We start from the raw sequence: 15,493 nt of genomic DNA, 5'->3' as shown, positions 1-15,493 counted from the left end.
CCAAGCACCATATTATAGAATATTGACAATATCCCTAGCATGAGCCTAAACCAGATATACACCAGATTTCAAAAACAGAATTTATCTTAGGGGGTTAGAAACTTCATGAGCTGAAAAAAGTGATTTCGCTACCACCCCTGCACTGCTATAGTGATTTTTCTAATATTAGGGGTGTATACCTTGCCAAATAACAATGATAGCATTTTCCCCCCCGATGATACCGATCAACCCCCCTGGCTCATGGACTACATGTCTTTAGGAATTTTGAGAGTAGCCTACAATTCTATTAAGGTTCTGAGCCTGCTGATCAACTATTAGTGAAATCATCACAGATCCATTGATTTTGGTTGGATTTTTATGATTTTTTCTGTGGAATGAGTATACTGTTTGGTGAAAAGAATGGCATATTGACTGATGTCATAACTTGGGGGAATAGTTGATTGCCAATGAAGTAAAGATGAAAATATTGGAAAAAAGTGAGAAAACGCCTAATTTTTTGCATTAAATTGATGCAAAATCATGTAGAAATGTGTTTTAAGAGTTATTTTTTCAGTGGATGTTGTCAGCAAATGTGATCTTTGTATCTGGAGTGCATTTATTGACAGCCTACCAAACCCACTGAGGATTTGAGGGAAAAAAATCATTTTTCACATTTTTCTGATAAAAAATAAAGGGTGCATACACTAAAATGGCCACAATTTTTTTTCGCGATGTTTCCGGCAGAGCAGACCCTCCAATTATTGGTTCTTAGGGTCAAAGTTAACAGAAAAAACACAAATAAAAAGTATAACAGACCATGTCAGGTTCAACCCATTTTTGAGACTTTGGCTCCCCGACTATAACTGCCAGTGCCAGGATAATCACACGCGTTGTACAAGTCCGCTTATGACACGTCCGATTCGCGAACTAATGATTATTGATTAATGATAACTAATAACTAAAATCTGTGGGAAACGCTGAACTCGTTTACTCCAATCACTGCTCTGCATTCTGCATGAGATCGCATTACACCGGATAATTCAAATGCCACGAAAGGCTGATTCAGGTCTCCGCTGCGTTTCCCAAAAGCATCGGGAGCTAAGCTGATCGTAGAGACCATAAGTGGCAACGGTTTTATGATCTACTTAGGCATACGATGCTTTTGGGAAACGCAGCGCCTTTCGTGACATTTGAATTCTCCTGTGTAATGCGATCTCATAGTGATTTCTATGTAACTTGGTACATCGTGCAAAATGTTTGTGTGTGTGTCCTTCATGAAACGTAAATTTAGCTGCAGCCAATGACTGCGCGACCCACCTCTTGCCAATCTGCGACCCACAAATGGGTCGCGACCCACAGTTTGAAAACCCCACAAACGAAGCCTCACTTTCTGTCCAGTCACGTGCGCGTTTCGCTTTGGGTGTCAGAAGGCTCGAACTCCAGATCGTATTTAACGAGTGTGACGGATCTCGTCGCTTTTGTAACTGGATCTGGTCTCTTTCCCCCGTATTCTGCGTTGTGATTCGTTCACATGTCCTTCGTGCAAGCTCAGATAAACAGGAGTCAGTGGGCTCAATTCCCCAATAAATGCAAGGACACGTCATTTGTGTTGATCTGTATTTACTGAAAAGTGAAATAAAACATCCTCTCAGTGGTGTTTTGCTGCAGACATTACACATCAACAGCACGCATTCCCCGTAGCAACCGCTGTGTTACGCTACAACAGTATATAATCAATAATAGAACACACGACACATGACCACATTTCGTATGAAACATGACACAATAATAAAAGCAAAGGCAATAATAAACACAAAACTATACATAAAAACATACCTGAAAAGTGAAATAAAACATCCTCTCAGTGGTGTTTTGCTGCAGAGATTACACATCTAAATAAAATATACGATATAATTAGCAACCTCGTGGCCTTGCTAACGAGAGCACTATCAGAGGAAGTTTACAAAAGGCCATAACTAATCAAATATATGTTACTACTCGGATTAAATGGTTTAAACATTGGCTAAACCAAATCACAAACACAAAATACTTGAAATTGCTAGTCATTTTGCGTCATAATCACACAAATATTGCCAAAATGAGACAGAGCATGACCATACGCACCAACAGCACGCATTCCCCGTAGCAACTGCTGTGTTGCGCTATATTCCGTCAAACCACGCATTTTTGTCTGCAGCTCCCAAACAAACCACATGAGGGCACTACTTTAACATGAAATGAATAACTACTGTTGAATTCAGGAGGATTCACAATAAAACTAAATACAATTCTAACTCTGTTACACGAGTCATTGTTGCCTCAGTCTGGTTGATATTTTCAATTATTGATATTGACATTTAATAACAGACGATCCTATCAGACAATGTCCTTATTCATTGTGTGTGTGTGTGTGTGTGTGTGTGTGTGTGTGTGGAGAGAGAGAGAGAGAGAGAGAGAGAGAGAGAGAGAGAGAGAGAGAGAGAGAGAGAGAGAGAGAGAGAGAGAGAGAGAGAGAGAGAGACGGCCTACATTAAATCTTATTGAATCATATAAGCTTATAAGCTATTATATTTTATTGTCACACTTTAATGGGAAAATTAATTTATTTAATGAACAAATCAAACACAAACATGTAAGGCTTTTATTTGTACACATAACATTGAAACTATGGAGTGTGTTGTGGTTGCTTCACCTGCCAGGGGGGTATTCCAGAAAGCAGGTTATGTGACATACCCGGGTAAGTTTAAGGGTAAGTTAGTGGATAACCTCAACTTTCGGTTCCAAAAACGGAGGTAACTTTCTGGGTATGTACACTGTTAGACCTTACCGGGTTTTTTTACAGTAAAATACTGGCAACACTGTTGCCAGTAAAATACTGTTAATTGTACAGTTCTTTACTGTAATCTAGTTTGTTTCTGTAAAAATGCACTAAATTCTAATTCAAGTTAACTAATTACACTTGCAGAAACCGACTGCCTTAAATTGACCAACTGTCATTTAAATGTATTAACTAAAATGTATAATGCATTAATAATGTGAGCAAAGTATTACTGTGAACTTCTTTCATTTGAGACCACTAAAAAACTTTTGAACATAAAGATATTTCTACTGGATCAGCAACTACACAGTCACCGCCTGTTAAATAAAGCAACACACAGCAAATCATCATTATTTGTAGATCTTCTTCTGGACTGAAGCACAGGCTCTACTCTTCTGCACAATGGTGACCCAAAAAATTATTTTTACAGTAAACTACTGGCAACAGTGTTGCCAGTATAAAACAGTTTTATAACTTACAGTTTATTACTGTTAAAATACATTTTGTGGGTGTGACTTTTTATCTTACACTGTTAACCCTTTCAACCCCACAGGAAAATCCACACTACAACGAGTAAAAGTAACATTGAGACAGTGTTGCAGTGAGATAATTAAGTGAATATGTAAGTGATTGTTGAGCATTAGTGATGAACACCTGCTGTTAGAGCAGAATCACTGAAGAAAAGAGAAACACAAGAACAGAAAATAGAGAAACACAATAACTACGACTGACTTCCAGTCATTACACATTATTACACTTATTATTAACCAGTATGACTTTATTTCTGTCATACATCTACAGAAGTTGTTATTAAGATGTTTAATTGAAAATGTTTGTTTGAAGTTACCATTATAGAGATCAGTGCTTGCTTTAGTTGGGATGCAGATGCTAAAACATTCTTTTTTTTTTTTTGCTGCTTGAGCTGTGTTTTTGCAAGTCACACTTGTGCACACACACAGTTTATGAATGATTGCGGTTGTAATGCTTATGGTGACAAATTCATCATATTGCCGGTTCATTCACTAAGGAATTAATTCTTATTCATTCAGAGTTTTATCCTCAATCAAAAGTGTTACATCAGCACCACTGTGAAACTACTCATTTTTTTAACACATCATGCATAAACCAAAAAAAAAGCTACACTAAGTTATAGAAACACAGAGATATCACAATTTAGCACATTAATCTCAACAATGGTGGCAATATTTTTTCTTTTTTTAAATTCATGCAGCAGTGCATGCTGGGAGTTTTATATTATCCTGGAACCCAGCATGCATTGCGACATGAAACTTTTCACCATTGTTGAGATTCATATGCTGATTGTTGATATCTGTGTGTGTCTGAGCCAAGCAGGAGTAAAATAAAATTGAATGCACTATATGATTGTATTTTTCAGAAGACCTGATTACAGAAATATTGATTTCATTTTGTAGATACACAGATTTATGCTAAATATGACACACCCATAATTTCAATGAATATATACAGAAAAAATCTGAAAATCAGATAATCCAAGATGACTGTGACATCATCACAAAAGAATAAAAACACCTGATCATCTTCCTCTTGACTCTTTCTTGCCATAACAAATGTGTTTTATAAACTCACTGTTATAGCAGTCAGAGAGCGATGAATGGTAAGAAGTCAAGAGACAAGACCAACTAAAGCAAATACTGATCTCCATCATGGTGACAACAAACTTTATTATTAACTAAATCTCTGTTAATTCTCAACAAGAACTTTTGTACATGTATGAAAGAAATAATTGTAAACTGGTTTGTAAACTGGTTTCACACTCAGTGTTGCTGGAAGTCAATTGTAGTTTTTGTGTTTCTCTTTTTTCTGTTCTTGTTTCTCTGTCCTTCAGTGATTCTGCTTATCAGGTGTTCATTAGTTTCTCAATTCACTCTCTTCTTTTCATTCACTCTGTCAAGTGGACTTTATTAGTGAACTAATGTAGGGAATAGTGAATGAGGGTATAGGGTGTGATTGGGAAAACAGCCTCTGAGTGTCGATTTTGAGCGGTGTTAATTCACAGTATATTCCTGTAGGCTATTTTTGTTTTCTACGGTATATTACTGTTTTAATGGAAAATGGTATGATACTGTCTGAATTACGCCTTTTTTTACAGCAAGGGCTAACAGTGTATGTAACCATAGGAACTTACTCTATGAAGATAACCTGCTCGGTAGCAGGTTATGTTCCAGGGTTAGTTTGTTTCAGAAGGTTACTGAGCATGGCGTGCCGTTTTAAAGACGATCCAGTGGATGTGGAAGCACAGATAATACGAATTCTTTTCCGCCGTGAGAGGGTGATACGACCACGTATCAATGTGTTTTCGTATCCAAATGAATATTTGCGGGAGCGTTGCCGTTTTTCAAAAGAATCGTTAATTTATTAAACGAAGATAATGGAGTTAAATATTTATCTCCATTTATTTAACTTTTTTGCGACGGTGAGTTTTTTGTATACAATAGGCGATGCAGAGCATGTGGGAAAGGCAATTGTGTGTAGGGCTGTTCGTACAGTATGCATTGCACTCAAACGGTTCCTACACACTTTTGTGCAGTTCCCTGGCCATAAACCACTGAGGGTCATTAAAGAGGAATTCCACAGAGTGGCGGGTTTGTCCATTCTATGATATTCTATGAAAGACCATTTTAGTTACATAGCACTATACTTAATCTATTCATACTGTATACAGTGACAGTCACAATAATTTTAAAAGTTTCTAATTATATAACTTTCAATTTCAGGGTTCCCAAATGTGATTGGGTGCATTGATGGAACCCACATTCCCATTAAAGCTCCTTCAGGACCACAGGCACAATTCAACCTGGCCCACAGCAGAACACGGGTCGAGGTGGAAATGACCATAGGCATCCTGAAGGCAAGGTTTCAGTGCCTGCGTGGGCTCAGGGTCAGCCCAGAAAGGTCATGTGACAACAGCTGCTTGTGTTGTTCTTCACAATATTGCCACACTGAGAGGTGAGAGGGCCCCCCCTTCTCTTGAAGATGGCCAAGAGGAACCCCCAGTGAACCCAGTAGAGCAAAGAGATGGCAGGGTGGTACGAGACATGATTTGCCAAAATCACTTTAATTAAAACCAGTTAACAGTCAAGTGTTGTTCATTGTTTCTTTATTTCCTGTAACAAAAGACATTTGTATTTATTGCTTTAGATTTCATTCATCAACCAATGACAGATTACTGTTCACATACTGTTTCCCACCTTAAGCTGGTGCTCCAGCAATTCAAGCCTTATTTTAGGTTAAGCCTTTTCTCCTCCATTTGAAGCTGTATAAGGTCCATCTCCATGTCACTTTTTCTGATTTGCTTTTGAAGGTGGACCTTATACAGCTCTTTGGCAGGCAACTAGAAAGACAGAATAATTAAACATGACTGATAAAGTCTGAAATACAAACACAGACCAAATATTTAAACGAGGAAGGAGAACTGCAGAACATTTCTTCCACTGCTAAGATTCTGTGTGGAGGTAGATGGACCCTCATCTGTATTAAAATCTCCTGCCATATTCTGTAAAATGACAATGACAATTTATTTATTCTCTTATGCAAAAAAGGGGGAATTCATTCTATGCATCATACCTCTATGGGCCTCCCCACATTTCACGAGTTCACACTTACATATAATTTGAATGGGTAAGTTTAATGCGTATATGGCGTGCTGTCCGGAGGGAGGGCTCCGAGCTCGGAGTTCGGCCCGAACCCAGAGTACTCCCCCCAAAGGCTAAAGCAGAGGACAGCCGCCGGACTAAAGACCCCCAAATGAGTGCCGAGTTTGGCGGGCTGGCATCTCAAGAAGGGGCCTGGATGTTTGACCGGGAAGGCCAGCAATGGTGGCTCACTGCCTGGGCTGACGGCCCCCGTTGGTCTGCAAACGAGGAGCGGTTGTAGTTTACAGAAAACAGGAAAATGAATGCTTGCCCCGGAGATTTCCTCGCACTGCATCGCTGGAAGAAAAAGAGAAAACGTAAGTGCTTTACTGGGAAAGTTCTCACTCCGTCCGCTGTGAGACCAATGCTCGCTGGACGGAAAGGAAACAGGAAAGTGAGTGCTTGCCCAGGAGATTTTCTCACACTGCATCGCTGGATGAAAGAGAAAACGTAAGTGCTCCACTGGGAAAGTTCTCACTCCGTCCGCTGTGAGACCAGTGCTCGCTGGACGGAAAGGAAACAGGAAAGTGAGTGCTTGCCCAGGAGATTTTCTCACACTGCATCGCTGGATGAAAGAGAAAACGTAAGTGCTCCACTGGGAAAGTTCTCACTCCGTCCGCTGTGAGACCAGTGCTCGCTGGACGGAAAGGAAACAGGAAAGTGAGTGCTTGCCCAGGAGATTTTCTCACACTGCATCGCTGGATGAAAGAGAAAACTTAAGTGCTCTACTGGGAAAGTTCTCACTCCGTCCGCTGTGAGACCAGTGCACGCTGGACGGAAAGGAAACAGGAAAATGAGTGCTTGCCCAGGAGATTTTCTCACACTGCGTCGCTGGATGAAAGAGAAAACGTAAGTGCTCCACTGGGAAAGTTCTCACTCCGTCCGCTGTGAGACCAGTGCTCGCTTGACGGAAAGGAAACAGGAAAGTGAGTGCTTGCCCGGGAGATTTTCTCACACTGCATCGTTGGATGAAAGAGAAAACTTAAGTGCTCCACTGGGAAAGTTCTCACTCCGTCCGCTGTGAGACCAATGCTCGCTGGACGGAAAGAGGAGACAGGAAAGAGGAGACAGGAAAGAGGAGACAGAGGTTTTTTTTTTTTTTGGTCAGTTTTACTTTGTTTAATCAAGTATTATAGGAGACATCACTGCTGTGGCAGTGGAGAATATTAGCCAGAGTAAAAGAGCTCCAATGGGAGCATAGGAGACATCACTGCTGTGACAGTGGAGACATTAGCCAGAGTAAAAGAGCTCCAGTGGGAGCATAGGAGACATCACTGCTGTGACAGTGGAGACATTAGCCAGAGTAAAAGAGCTCCAGTGGGAGCATAGGAGACATCACTGCTGCGGCAGTGGAGAAGATTAGCCAGAGAAACAGAGCTCTAGTGAGAGCGGAGGAGACATTACTGTTGCAATATTAGAGAAAATTTCACCAGAGAAATTGAGCTCCTCCAGGACCAGAGGAGACATCACTGCTGCAGCAGTGGATAAACTTACCTGGAGAAACTGAGCTCCTGCGGTGTGTGGCTGAACAAAGGGAGGAGGAGAGTGGGGCTTAGCGGACCGACGCTCGTCTTCTTGTGCTTTAGATCAAAGACGCGAGAAAAAGGAGGCGAGATGAAATCCTTGCGGGATTATGCACATTGAAGTTTAAGTGACCGAGCAAAGATAACAGTTTGCGTTTAGAACAATTTTGATTATCTGAAGTTTATTTAGTTAAGTACAAAAGAGACGGTTTATGGTAAAAGACGAAGCTTGCATAAATGTAGGCATCTTGTATTTATTTAACTGTGTTTCAATTAAGGATTACTAATCTCTTGGCATGAAACACATTGCTTGTATAGCCTACTTTTTTTTTTTTTTTTTTTTTTACGAGACTTTGCAGATAAATTGCAGGACAGTGTTAACGATATGTTCTTAATGATTCTGTGATCAATCTGCACGTAACGTGCGACCTACTGTATGACAGTAAATCATTTGTACAGAAACAATTTAAAACGTGCATTCCCCCGATCAAATTTGTATACAGATGGCATGACTGGCTCGTGACTCAAACAACTGAAGCAATGTCAAGCTCAACCAAGACAGACACGAGAAGGGCCGAGCTGAGCACTCACTGAGTTGACCCGGCAAACGTTGAGTATGGACTGGCCGGAACTCAATCTGCGGCGCGGCACGGCGCGGCTTAGTTTAGGGCCAGCTGTGGCGGCCTGGCGAAGGAGAAAGACCCTTTCCCTCGCGTGAAGAGGGCGGCATTGCCTTACTAACCATTTCTCTAATGGCGGGAATTGTTGTATGGACCGGTGTAGAGAAATACGCGGAAGGAGATCGCGGATGTTTCGCCCGCGGTTATGATCCCGTTTGTTAAGCCTGACGCCCGCGATGTTGGTCAGAGGATTGCGGCAGAGGTTCTTCAAAGACGAGAGATTATTAATCGGACGGGAATTGCTCGATTCGGACCTGTTAGGACGATACTGTCTGGCTACATGCTGCAAAAACTGTCAATGGAATGAGGTGAGACTGCTGAGTATAAATACCTCTCACCATTGATTGCTGAGTGCTCTCCACTTGTGTTAATTATCTGAACGTGCTCCTCCCGAACCTTGTTAATAAAACATTATTTTCTGTTTCTGTCACAGCAGAAGTGGTCTCTTCATCTTCAGCCTACAGTGAAAATAAGGAAGGATGCTTGGTCTAGCAAACAGAAACCTAAAGACAATAATCACTTACAACTGTGACAGAGTGTGGTGTTGCAGGAGGATCCAATAATACAATGTGGCCATCAGCAACTGCAAGATAATTAAACCAATAAGATAATCATGCATATTCAATACTCAATGTATATTCTTAAACAAATACAGCTAATAAAGAAGGACATTAGGAACATCTAAGAGTACTAGTAATACGATTACAGTACACAGCATATGCAGTCAAAGCAGCATGCATACTGCACAAGTGAATCAATGACTGTAAAATGCATTCAAAATGCCTATTTAAAATGGTGACAATGTTGATGATTTTCTTTATTAAAACACTGACAAAAACAGTGAAAACATCAATAAATCATAAGTATTAATATGGTACACCTACATTTTACTAAGCCACTTGTCTTGGTAGCTGAGTCCGATGAACTGCCCCTGGAATGCCAACGACCACAGGTCGCCCTTTATTAAGGGACAGTCAGCTGGGGTGAGGGAAGGTGGAGGTGGACCCCCACCTGTTTTACGGACCTCAGCCTTCTTTCTATTGGCTACATAGAAAACTAAATTACATGGCGTCAGTAACAAGTTTAGAAAATATTACCTTGCTAGAGAATGTTTTTGTGTTTCATTTTGACTTGGCTCACACTTCTTCTGGCTCCAGAAGGATTACACCTGATAAAACAAGAAGCCAACATATTACTAGCCAATTATGTGCATTACTACTGTAATATTAAGAAATCTATGGAGGCCAACAAGTAAATACTTGTCTATTTTTACTACATGCCCCAAATAATTTTTGCGTCACAATGAAAGGGGAAAATAGCCCATTTATAATTTTATAAACTTGTGCATTTACTCTGTCCGTTATTTTTTGCCAAGCCAACTCTCTTTCTTTTGCTGATGCAGCAGTATTTTTTTTTTTTTTTTTTTTTTGTTATAATGGGCTTATAGTCTTCATAAGCAAGCATTAAAACCTGCAACTCAGTTTCACCTAAGTATGTAGCTCGCTTTTTTTTCTCCCTGGGTTTCCATGGTGACTCCTGAAATCGGCGATCCATTGAAAATGTCTTTATGTACTCACCGTGCGCGCGCATTAACTCTGGGTAACCAGTAGGAGGTTGATTAAACTAACTCTTCTCAGGTGTTTTGGAACCGACATACTCATGGTATGCGGGTTTGGGGTAAATCAACCCAGAGGTTATGATTTACCAAATGGTAAGTTAACCAAGCTTTCTGGAATACCCCCCAGGACAACTGCTGAACTAGAGTCATTTCAAAATCACATTTTGATGTAAGCCAGCAAGAGAATTGCATTTTCACCATCTGTTTATGAGGCACGGACCTTACTTGCTGCGCTGGACTACAAATCATCATAATCATCGTCCAGTATTGGTGAATGCAAAGGGCATCAAAATGTGAATAAACTTCAATGATAAATTGTCAATAATAAATGTATTGTGGTCTACCATGCCAGTATGATCTTTTGATTTAACTGTACCTTCATGTCTTACACTCTCAGAAAATAAAGTACATAATTGTACCTTTAGGGGTACAATGGCTTGTCACTGGGGCTGTACCCTCAAGGGCTTTTGTACCCTTGTGATTTGTACCTTAAGAGACCAGTCTTGTACCTGTGATGACAATTTTGTACCTTTATTTAACAGTACAAAAATGGACCCATCAAAATGGGAACAAAATTGGCTTTGACAGGATACAATCGTTGACTATAAAGACATATATATATTGAATTAAAATCTGAATTTATTAAATCCTTTTCATTTTCACATTTTACAACATTTCATTTTAAACACGTCTAACTGTGACGACAAATTATCATCAACTGAGCAAGTGTCATTTGCCTGAAAGTCCATTTCATCTCCTTTCATCTCGACGTCGGTTACTTCTATGCCTGCTTCTGATATTTTCTGAAGGACCTCCTCGGTTGAAAGTCCTGTAAGAACCATGAGTAACCGTGCTATGACTTCTCCACCGATGGCCAAAAGAAAGAAAGACCGCGAACTGGACGTTCTTTTAAATTGAGATTCAAGCAGCCAATCAGGGCTGGCTCTACATTTTTGACACATCTTTCCACCAATCAAAAGTAGTGAGCTGGCAGTCTCCGTTCCCGCTCTCCAGTAAATTAGATATAATGTACTAAGGCTATGCAATGCAAAAATGTTTCTGATGAAACACACTATAACAGTGAGAATCAGCCATTTGTGTGTTTATATGTGTTGTTTTTCATTTATCAAACCAGGATATAATCTAGAAGAACAGTAAAACAAAAAAAGTGTGGAAAAAAATAAATTCCCAGGAGAGTTTTCTGAATATTATATTTTATTCACAGCCATCATTTGTAGTAACCTAGTGTTACCAGCCTCAGACCTAGGGGATATCTGGACTGGCAGCAAAGGACACACAGGCAGTGAAGCACTGTGTATCTGTGAAAACACTGTGAATAAATAAAGAGACAGACAAAATGAGTGTCGTTCCTTTGGTGCGTCAGTTTACTTCTGAGATCATAAAACTTTAGTAACTGTAAACACTTCTTGAGTTACATACAAAAATAACATCTGCACATTAACTTATGTTATATGACTCATACGTGTACACATAAGATATATGAATACATACACACCTGTATTCCATAGCCTGTTTCACATAAAGGCAATATATGATTTACATATGATGTGGAAAGAAGAGTGTGTACAGAATAAATCAATAAAGATTCACATAAATGTCACTCTCATTACTCACATAACTAGAAAGATGACAAATGTGTCACTTAAACACACAGAATGCATAAACTCAAATCCAACGCCATTTTACATACACCACTTCACCCTGATTGCCTCGTGTTACTCATTAAAGTCCCTGTAAAGGCAATTCTAAAAAAAAATTCTAAACACATTATAAATGTTAGAAATGTATTGCTAAATCATATTACAAAGACTGTGAACTGTGAAGTACTGAATTGTGGAGTTAGACCGTTAAACAGTTTTTTACCGTTGCTGTGTTCCGGATTTTTGGGGCGGGGCTAAAACGGGGGCTCGATGACGCACTGGAGCCCCTGAGCTCCTGGACACGCCCCTACTTGATGACGCACTGGAGCCCATTCGCATCAGTTTGCAACTCAATCGCGAGTTACTGTCAGTACTATTAGTTACTACATCCTACAGTTTGCTAGCTAGCTATGCATTCCTCACGGAAATGCGTATTACCTGGATGCGATCACGTACAAAACAGATCGGTGTCCTTATTTAAATTTCCGAAAAACTATATCAACAAGAGGTGGATTAATTTTGTGAAGAGCCACCTTGATGGAGAGCTGAGGATCACCGCCAAAACCCGCCTCTGTAGTGATCATTTTACATGGGATAGTTTTATAAACTTTCGTCGGAGACAACTGGGATTCATTCACTGATAATCCGCTGTTACTGGTGAATGGGGCCGAACCTACTATCTCCCGCCTCGGCCTTCACCCTCTCGTCGCGCCGACAACTGGTGCCATCATCGGCAGTGCGTGCCCACCAATGAGTGTAAGTTGCCTTGTGTGCTTATGTTATAATTATAGTAGGTAGTCCAGGCTCGAACATGTATGGCTTTGTAAAACAAATTAAGCTGCTAGGAGCATCCTTTCCGGCTGTAGCGGTGACAGTTGAGTGTGGCGAGTCGACGGCAGCGAGCCAGCGAACACGCCCCCAGCGTTTGAGAGCAGAGACTACTGCCCATTTTTTCAAGATTTTGATCGCTTATTTTATGTACTTGCCGGATTTTTTTATCATTCAAATTTGTCTGGGTGGCTAATAACACATTTTTCTGTGGTGTGACAAACTCAGAACACATACTTAATTTTGACTTTACAGAGACTTTAACCCTCTGGGGACCAAGGTGTTTTTGGGGCCCTTGAGATGTTCTGACATGCCTTGACATTTGTGCTTTTTTCAGTTATTTATAAACATGTTAATGACAAAGGTGTAAATTCACTATCTATAGCACAAACAGGGCTACCATAATATGCGAGCAACTTGTATGTAGATGTTTGTATTTTTAAGAGAATAATGTTTATGCGTGGTTATTGGAAAAAATAAAAATGAAAGTTGCTGAATTAAGACCACAAAACACATATTAAATATGTGTCCACAAGACTTTTGACCAATGGATGTGGTCCCTTTGAGTTCTAGCTTCAAAATTATATGAAAATAGTCTTGCTTTATCGTTCACAAAAAAAAATACATTGATTTAAATGGTGTAAAACAGGTTTTGCTTGGAAAGCCAATATGCGAGGGGGAGGAGTAGTTTACACCCACTCTGCATAATGACTCTGCCTAATGAGCCATTCTTTCAGGTGTGACACTGACTGAACCACAATGCAAGGACAAAGGATGTATTTAGAAGAAGACTTATATTGACCATTTAAGATTTTGCTTACATCTCTCTTGTAAATATGTTTTGCTATTTTATTAAAAATGTTACAATTACAACAATAATTACAATTTCAACAATATTTCAAGTGTACTCTTTCTTTGTAAAAAAGAAAAAGAAAAAAGATTATAGGCCTACATTTTATCATATGTATTCATTAGTTTGAATATAGCCAACATTGGAACATCTAACATCTTAGTCTATGACTTTATTTTTGACAAATATATATATATATATATATATATATATATATATATATATATATATATATATATAAAACGTTAGATATGAGCAGAAATTGCTAAACAAAAGCTTATTTTATGTGGCAGTATATTTTACAGTAGCCTAAAAACTGTACCCAAATCTAGTCAACAAGTGACTGACTGTAACGTTGTTTTTATGAAATATTAGGGCATATAAATGCTAATTTGCAGTTTAATACGTTGCTTATACAAATACATTTTATTTCAACATATTCCAGTCGATTTTTACTCATCTCAGTAGGCTATAGCAAAGCAGTTTATTCTTTCACACACAGACGCGCGATTTATATTTAGGCTAAACAGTCTTTACAAATATGTACCCTTCATTCATCTCACAGAAAGGCGAGTCATATTATAGAAATGCGATTCATCTTTTTGCGGTTTGCATAGGCCTACACTAACGTTATTCCATAACGTTATTCCACACTTGAGAAAAGAAAACAGCCTACCTCACTCCTCAGCGGGATCTGCTCCTCATATCAGGATATATTGTTCCTCATATCAGCACTGTTCTGAGGAATCTTTTCTCCATAAGGTAGGCTATATTATGCCTCACTCGATCGCGACGCGCTTTGTTTACAGCTGATGTGGGCGTTTCACAGATCTTCAATAGTTCTCAGAATTTGCGTTTGAATAGCACGCGCTCTCCGGGGAGTGGTCACATTACTGTGAATTAGCTCGTAATGAGCTCGACTGGAGTCGCTCTCTTTTTATACAGATTACAGAAGATGAGAATATTTGTTTTTTATATAAGTTACTTCATTTAAAGGGATACTCCACTTTTTTCGGAAATAAGCTCATTTTACATCTCCCCCAGAGTTAAACAGTTGAGTTTTACCGTTTTAGAATCCATTCAGCCGAACTCCGGGTCTGACGGTACCACTTTTAGCATAGCTTAGCACAGATCATTGATTCTGATGAGTCCAGTAGCATTTCTTTCAAAATGACCAAAGAGTTTCAATATTTTTCCTATTTAAAACTTGACTCTTCTGTAGTTAAACCGTGTACTAAGATCGACGGAAAATGAAAAGTTGCGATTTTCTAAGCCTATATGGCTAGGAACTACTCTCATTCCAGCGTAATAATCAAGGAACTGTGTGGCCGTAACATGGGTGCAGCAGGCGTAATGATATGACGCAGCGCCTGAAAATAGTCCCCAGCTCGGTAACTTCTTCCAACGTGACCGGGACTAAGTTTGTCTAACCTATTAGACCTATTTTCAGGCGCTGCGTCATATCACTACGCCTGCTGCACTCATGGTACAGCCGCACAGTTCCTTGATTATTACGCCGGAATGAGAGTAGTTCCTAGTCATATAGGCTTAGAAAATCGCAACTTTTCATTTTCCGTCGATCTTAGTACACGGTTTAACTACAGAAGAGTCAAGTTTTAAATAGGAAAAATATTGAAACTCTTTGGTCATTTTGAAAGAAATGCTACTGGACTCATCAGAATCAATGATCTGTGCTAAGCTATGCTAAAAGTGGTACCGTCAGACCCGGAGTTCGGCTGAATGGATTCTAAAACGGTAAAACTCAACTGTTTAACTCTGGGGGAGATGTAAAATGAGCATATTTCCGAAAAAAGTGGAGTATCCCTTTAACAGATGCGATCTCAAGCTTTATGCCCGTGGGT

The sequence above is a fragment of the Squalius cephalus genome (assembly GCF_949319135.1).
Source record: "Squalius cephalus genome assembly, chromosome: 1".
NCBI classification, from domain to species: Eukaryota; Metazoa; Chordata; class Actinopteri; order Cypriniformes; family Leuciscidae; genus Squalius; species Squalius cephalus.
This window is presented reverse-complemented; position numbering follows the sequence as displayed.